Here is a 6,470-nt window from a genome sequence, read left to right as displayed (position 1 = left end):
AGACACACTCAGACACCTTATTATTGAGGGACCAAACACATTCACTGAAGAAAACATAGCATCTTTAACAAGTGGTACTCAGAAAACTTGATTTGCATGTGCCAAATATTAAAATTGGAGCTATATGTTTCATTATACAATAAGTTCAAAATGGATCAAAGCTCTAAATATTAAAACAGAAATATTAAATCTGCTAGAAGATAGAATAGGTAAAACTCTTGAAAATATTGATGTAGGTGATATCTTCATGAATTCTACCCAATTTGCACAGGAACTACACAAAAAATCAATAACTGAGATCTCATTTTATTAAAATTTTTTTTACAGCAACAGAAGCAAAGTTCCTTGTACAAAACATGAAATTTACTTTGTATTCTTTAAATTCAACAGAGAAATAAATTTGCAAACATTTTCTAGGAATTTGAGTTCTTCTCCATGATGTAGAATTAATGACTTAAAATTTGATTCACAAAGGCCAGTGGTTCAGATCTTTTTAGTATAAATTATATAGTACTATAAAAATAAGTTTCACTTATTTATGATATTTATGACAACTAGAATTATACACATGAGGCCACCAATTTTTCCTGGAGAGGAACAAAAGTCAATAGTAAATATGCATTGGGCATTTTTGAGTAAGTAAATGTGATAGAAAGTTAGAAAGTCTGAAAAGGAATGTGAAAAATTCTAGAACAGATTAAAAATGCAAGGTAACTTTTAAAAAGACAATAAACATGTAAGCATTTATAACAAACATTATATGTGGATTAAATGCTGTTGATTACCTTCAACTCCTCTTCTATGGGACACTGTATAAGCTTAGGTCCTAAAGGATACATGACCTGACTATTCATGCTTGTTTTGTGAACATTGATTGTCTTGCGTAGTCACACAGCCATTGTGTAAACAATTATCAGGTGTGTTTCATACGGAATCATCTAGATCAGTGATGGCAAACCTTTTAGAGCTTTCAGGGATAATAAGCAGTTTTCTGTGACACACGTGCTATAGACTGCCCACCACAGCTCTAGATTGGTTCTGTGTCCATTTTATTCTCAGGTAGCTCAGGTCTCCATTAGTAACATTTTTCATTGCTGTAGTAATTCTCCAGCAGGACTGTGGCCACTTCAAGGAGCTGGAATAGCATCTGCTTCTGACTTTAATGTGAGAAAGTGTCCTCTCTCTGAACTCTGACTTGGTTGAGGCCTACCTCTAGTATATATTCAGATTCCTCAAATATAGTGCACTGTAATTTTTTAATGATAACTTCACTTCCACTAATTAATTTTAAAAATTACTTTCTCAGAAATATACCATTGTAAGTGTAAGAACTAGAATTTCTTTTGATTTTTCAGTGACCTGGGCTACTCAGCCTTTTCATTGACAAGTGGCTGAGTGTTGAAATATCTTATGTAGTGAAGTATGGTTGTATTTACTGTTATCTGGACTTTTGAATTACTTGGACATAGTTTTCTTTCCCATAATTATGTCAATCACTACACAAAATCACTCTAGCAATTGTTTTAAATTACAGTGATATGGGCTTCATAAGTACTCAAAAACCTATGTGCTGAATTGGTATCCATTTTAATGGCTATTCATCCTTGCTCTTGGAGCAGTGCTATTAAAATAGTGCCTCCCCAGACATCCATCCTTGTTGCCACCTTTCACAATTTGCAGGCCATCTCAGTGGCACTCATGGGGTTTCTGTGTGGGTGGCTAGAGAGAATAAGCTGTGCCGAAGAGTCTTGACTGTGTACACATAAAGCTTGCTTTTAGACTGTGGTTCAACTTTCCTTTCAAGAGCTGCTATTACTGGACTCTACAGGCCTGCTTTACATAGCACATCAATAGGTGTTTGTATTCTCCCAGCCCTCTCCAATGATAAAAGACGGAAAAGGAGGATAATGGGAATAAAACGAGTTCTCTTTGGCCTTTGAACACACCCCTCCTGTCCTGTTTTTGTACGGGTTCCCTGCATGGCTTTCTGCTCTAGCTGACCTGTTTCTTGTTCATGTGGGGACATCTGGGGTGACAGACACAGGCTGTCACAGAAAACTGGTCGTGGGAATAATATATTCAATTGTGATGTCGGTTTGACTCTATGACCCACCTCTTAGTTTTAGCGTTTTCTGGAGCAGATTAAAATTCACTTATCTTCCTAAAAGTTTCTGAGGTTCAGACAGTTTAATAGGCTTGAGCTGTTCAGGCTTCTGGGGATAATCTGTGCTCTCTTGATTGACACAGGAACAACATATTCTTCTGACACCATCCTCAGGCGGAAATGATATTCACGTGTTAGGTCGTTTGAAATGAGTTCACATATCGCTTCTCGGCCTTTTGGCTAAGATCAAGTGAAATGTGCTCACATACTCTTGGATCATCTTCCCCTAAAATTATAAAACCCAATTCTTTCCTGCCTAAGTGTGGGTAGGATTTAATGACTCACTCTGAATGAGAGGAGAGGGATGAGTGACTAAGTGTGACTGTAAGACCAGGTCTTAGAAGGAAGGCACAAGATTTCTTTCTTGGCTTGGGATGACTCCCTCTAAGGGAAACAAGCACCATGCTGTGAGGACACTCAAGCAGTTCTTGGAGCTAAGGCCTCTGCATAGCGATAGAAGTGAGTTGCATCCCTGATTGGTTTTGCAGCTCTAATCTTATTCAACTCCAGTGCTCAACCTTGGGAGAACTGAGTCACTGTGATCAAATTAGGTGCTATGCCAATAGAAACCATGAAAAAAAATTTGTTTTTAAATTTCTGTGTTAAACCCCTAGATTTAGGCAAGTTTTGTTACACAGTAATGGATAGACAACACAGCTACTGTTACAGAGATTTGGACAGAAATCCTAGTAATTTGCTCTAATTTATTTGACAGCACATTTCTGGATATTTTGGAAAGAGATGCCCATGAATTTACCTTATACCTACTAAAGCTAGAATAATGGTTGACACATTGTGTCAATTTGAGAAATTTAGAAGTTTAATTCAGCAAAGGGTTAGTGTCCTTATTTTGTAAACATCCTGAGCCTGTGCAAGAGGAGAGCATGGAGATTATGTGAGTGCTGTCTATACCAGCCCTGGAGTAGGGGCAGCCTGCTTACAATATACGGAAAGAAAAGAAGCTTGTTCTCTCCCCTTCTGCTACTGCTGCTTTTTCTGTCTTCTACTACCTTGAAGTGTTGCTTCTGTGCCAGGCCACCCTGCCTTGGAACCAGCTGATTACATACTAAAACTTCCACAAACCGTGAGCTGAATAAACCTTTCCTTCCTTAATTCTGAGCATCAGGTGTTTTATTTTGGCAACAAAAGAAATGTAGGCCTGGCCGCTGCTCTGCTCTGCTCTGCTTGGCTTCCCGGGCTGCACTGCACTGCAGCTGCCGGCTCCTGCCGCCACCGCTGAGATGGCCCTGCCTCCCACTTATGCCACCGATCTCAGCAAGTCTGCCTGGGATGTCTTCACCAAGGGCTATGGGTTTGGATTAATAAAACTTGATTTGAAAACCAAGTCTGAGAATGGACTAGAATTCACCAGCTCGGGTTCAGCCAACAGAGACCACCAACGTGATGGGCAGTCTGGAAACCAAGTACAGGTTGACTGAGTACGGCCTGACGTTCACGGAGAAATGGAACACGGACAACACCCACGACACTGAGATCACCGTGGAGGATCAGCTAGAGGGAGGACTGAAGCTGACCTTTGATTCATCCTTCTCGCTTAACACCGGGGCGGGGGGGGGGAATGCAAAGATCAAGACAGGATACAAGCGCGAGCACATCAACCTGGGCTGCGACGTGGACTTCGACATCGTGGGGCCTTCGATCCGTGGCGCCCTAGTGCTGGGCTATGAGTGCTGGCTGGCTGGCTGGCTACCAGATGAATTTATGGACGGCGAAGTCCCGAGTGACCCAGAGCAACTTTGCAGTTAGCTACAAGATGGATAAGTTCCAGCTTCACACTAACGTGAATGATGGCACAGAATTTGGTGGCTCTATTTACCAGAAGGTGAACAAGAAACTGGAGACCGCTGTCAATCTCGGCCGGACAGCAGGAAACAGCAACACTCGCTTCAGTATAGCAGCCAAGTATCAGATCGACCCTGATGCCTGTTTTTTGGCCAAAATGAACAACTCCAGCCTGATTGGTTTAGGATACTCTCAGATCCTAAAGCCAGGAATCAAAACTGATGCTGTCAGCTTTGCTGGATGGCAAGAATGTCAACACCGGTGGCCACAAACTTGGTCTAGGACTGGAATTTCAAGCATAAATTCATACTGTACAATTGTTAATTTTAAACTATTTTGCAGCATAGTTACCTTCAGAATTTGGTGTACCTTTAAATGTATGTCTAGGGTGCAAGAATTGCTGAAAAATCATGTTAGATTTCCAGGTTAAAGATGATTCAGCTTTAAGGTGTTATCCATTTAGAGGTACAGAAGAAACCTGATTCCAAAAAAGGACCTTTCAGCAGTACAAAGAGGGGAGCTTGGTGGCCCCCTAGCAATGCCAGGTTCCTTTTTAAAAAGAAATATAGACATGACTGCAAGTAGAAGCTGATAATGTGTGGGCACTTTGCAATTCTGCATTGAGTGCATGAATGAATTGTCACTTTCTGAAAATCAAACCCCGGCTTCCTAACCCTGACTGGTGAGAAGCTCATGGCTTGCTGGTGTGTACAAACTCATCTGAAAGAGACTTTTTTAGACAGACTTTCACACCCTGCTCCCACTTCAGCCCCTCATCACCTCTTTTACGCCAAAAGTAGTCCACAGGTTATAGTAGCTGTTTCTTTCACGCCATTTTGGGGTGCAGAGGGGGTTGTAATGAAGCCAGTCATTCAGAATTTCATTCCTCTTCATGTTGTGGTGCTTTTGCCCTTGCACCAGTGTATACCAGCTGCAATCTGGGAAGTGTGCGTGACTGTGGTCACATGGTGACAACACTAGGAATCTAAATCAGGCATCCTTTGTGTTCTTACCACTTCGTTTATTTTTCAGTAGTTTATTGGGTACATTTTATAGTCTTCCATTTTGTGAGGAATTAGATCCTCCCCTTCAAATGCTGTAATTAACACCACTTAAAACTTGAATAAAATATTGAAACCTCAAAAAAAAAATGAAAAAGAAAAAGAAAAAAGAAATGTAATTAAGACAGCATTTAGTTCCAGGAAAGTGGAGTCATTGCTGTGACTATACCTGACCACATGATATAAGTGTCTTTGGGAATGGCTTATGGGAAGAGTTTGGAAAGGATCAAAGATGTTCCCTAAAAAAGTAGATCTGAAATGACTCAGGTTGTTCTGTATGGGAGATCCTGGTCACAGCTCAGAAGACCAGACGGCTGATAGAAATCCTGCCAGTAATGAGAGACCAGGCTCAGGAAGTTTCTGCTGGAAAAAGGACTGCATTGGCTGTTGGATTCCAGATGATGTATGTTATAGCTTGGCAGAAAATTTGTCTCCATTTTTCTCATGTCCTGAGGCTTTGTATGATACTGAGATTAAGGGTGGGAGACTAATTAATCTGACAGAAGAAACTTCAAGGCAGTCTAAGGTAGAGGTGGTGGTTATTGTTGGGGGGATTTAGCCAGATCTATGTTAGTAATCAAGAGCAAAGTACATAGCAGGATGATTTAAAGTGGTGTGAGTCTGGCCAAAAAGGAAGCTCCAGTAAAGCTGTGGCTTATAAAGATAGACCTGAGGAGATCTTGATCTCTGAAAAGGAACAGGAAAATATAAAAGATGGCCTGAAGGCATCACAAGAAGCAGCAACTCTTTACTCTTCACAGCCCCAAAACTGTGAAAATAAAAGATTTTTCTCTGAGGAGAAAGCCACAGAATACCATGTTCCAGAATGGCAGCAGCTTAATGAATTTGTCTCTCAGAATTAGATTTAGAGTGTTTAGCAATGCTGAGTGCTTTACCCCTATAGCCAAAAGAGAGGAATACCTGGCTACTGCTCCAGGTGGCAGCAGACCTTGGCAGCGTCCACATGCTGCTGGTTTAGGTTCATGCAGAATGCAAGAGTTTTCGGATTAGGGCAGCTTCCACCTCCATTTCAGAAGTCCAGAGAGGGCAGATGGTGCCCGTGAGAAAACAATGTGTGAAACTGTGACTATGAAGCCAAAGGTGGAGTGGAGACCTTAGAAGTCTGGAGAAGCCAGAAACCTGGATTGTGTAAGGAATGCTACAAGGAAGGAGTGAAGCGGGCCTAAGAGAAGCTGTGGGGGCTGTAACCACCAGAAGTGCTATAGAGGTGGAGTCACTCAAGACCTTTTGGACCTCACAATGTGCCACAGATTGCTTCAGCTGTTGGATATGGAACTATAGGACTTAATGTTTATCCTGCTGGATTTTAGACTTGCTTTGGTTCCAGTCCTTTGTATTCCCCTGCTTGTAACTTTTGGAATAAAAATGTTTTTATCTTGTGCCATTGAATGTTGGAGGTGTTTAACTTCATTTGTACAGGG

At 41.3% G+C, this 6,470-nt stretch overlaps 1 pseudogene; it reads left to right on the top strand.

Moving 5' to 3' along the window:
• The first annotated feature begins 3,371 nt into the window (after positions 1–3,371).
• LOC101574442 lies at positions 3,372–4,321 on the top strand (annotated as a pseudogene).
• The last annotated feature ends 2,149 nt before the right edge of the window (positions 4,322–6,470 follow it).

The sequence above is a fragment of the Octodon degus genome, unplaced genomic scaffold (assembly GCF_000260255.1).
Source record: "Octodon degus isolate 3935 unplaced genomic scaffold, OctDeg1.0 scaffold00145, whole genome shotgun sequence".
Lineage (NCBI taxonomy): Eukaryota > Metazoa > Chordata > Mammalia > Rodentia > Octodontidae > Octodon > Octodon degus.
The sequence above is the reverse complement of the archived record's forward strand: the minus strand, read 5'-3'. Positions and strand labels throughout refer to the sequence as shown.